We start from the raw sequence: 1,437 nt of genomic DNA, 5'->3' as shown, positions 1-1,437 counted from the left end.
AACCAACAATGCCGTTTTAAGAAAATACCTACAAAAAAAGTGCTGTAGCAGAGAGAACAGTCTATGACTAGGGTGGCTGGAGTCTGACAATTTTTAAGGCCTTCCTCTGACACCGCCTGGTATAGAGGTCCTGGTTGTCGGTAAGCTTGGTTCCCAGTGATATACTGGGCCGTACCCACTGCCCCCTATAGTGCCTTGCGGTCGGAGGCCGAGCAGTTGCCATACCAGGCAGTGATGCAACCCATCAGGATGGTCTCGATGGTGCAGCTGTAAAACCTTTTGAGGATCTGAGGACCCACGCCAAATCTTTTCAGTCTCCTGAGGGGGAATAGGTTTTGTCGAGGCCTCTTCACAACTTTCTTGGTGTGCTTGGACCAAGTTAGTTTGTTGGTGATGTGGAAGCCAGGGAACTTGAAGCTACCCTTACCCTTCAGGAAGTCCAGGATCAAGTTGCAGAGGGAGGCGTTCAGTCCCAGGGTCCTTAGCTTAGTGATCAGCTTTGAGGGTACTATGGTGTTGAATGCTGAGCTGTAGTCAATGAATAGTATTCTCACTGTAGGTGTTCCTTTTGTCCAGGTGTAAAAGGGCAGTGTAGAGTGCAATAGAGATTGCATCATCTGTGGATCTGTTGGTGTGGTATGCAAATTGGAGTGGGTCTAGGGTTTCTGGGATAATGATGTTGATGTGAGCCATGACCAGCCTTTCAAAGAATTTCATGGCTACAGACGTGAGTGCTACGGGTCGGTAATCATTTAGGCAGGTTACAATAGTGTTCTTGGGGACAGGAACTATGGTGGTCTGCTTGAAACATGTTGGTAGTACAGACTCAGACAGGGAGAGGTTGAAAATGTCAGTGAAGACACTTGCCAGTTGGTCAGCGCATGCTCRGAGTACAYGTCCTGGTAATCCGTCTGGCCCTGCGGCCTTGTGAATGTTGACCTGTTTTAAGGTSTTACTCACATCGGCTGCGGAGAGCGTGATCATACAGTCATCCGGAACAACTGATGCTCTCATGCATGTTTCAGTGTTACTTGCCTCTAAGCGAGCATAGAAGTTTTTTAGCTCGTCTGGTAGGCTCGTTTCACTGCTTCCCTTCGTAGTCTGTAATAGTTTGCAAGCCCTGCCACATCCGACGAGCGTTGGAGCCGGTGTAGTGACCAACAGATGCATATCTGTATTCCCAGTCATGTGAAATACATAGATTAGGGCCTGATACATTTATTTCAATTGATTGATTTCCTTATACGAACTGTAACTCAATATGTTGCGTTTATATTTTTGTTCAATATAAAGGGCTCAACCGTGAGTCTCTGCCATGCTTTGGGGAAATAGGATGCAGGCAAAGGGGAGATTTATTTTGAATTCAACCTAGTGCTGTTGGAATTCACCTAGCTTCTACATAGGGGAGAAATTCTGAGAAATTCTATATGTGATGCC

The sequence above is a fragment of the Salvelinus sp. IW2-2015 genome, unplaced genomic scaffold (assembly GCF_002910315.2).
Source record: "Salvelinus sp. IW2-2015 unplaced genomic scaffold, ASM291031v2 Un_scaffold2289, whole genome shotgun sequence".
Classification (NCBI taxonomy): Eukaryota; Metazoa; Chordata; class Actinopteri; order Salmoniformes; family Salmonidae; genus Salvelinus; species Salvelinus sp. IW2-2015.
This window is presented reverse-complemented; position numbering follows the sequence as displayed.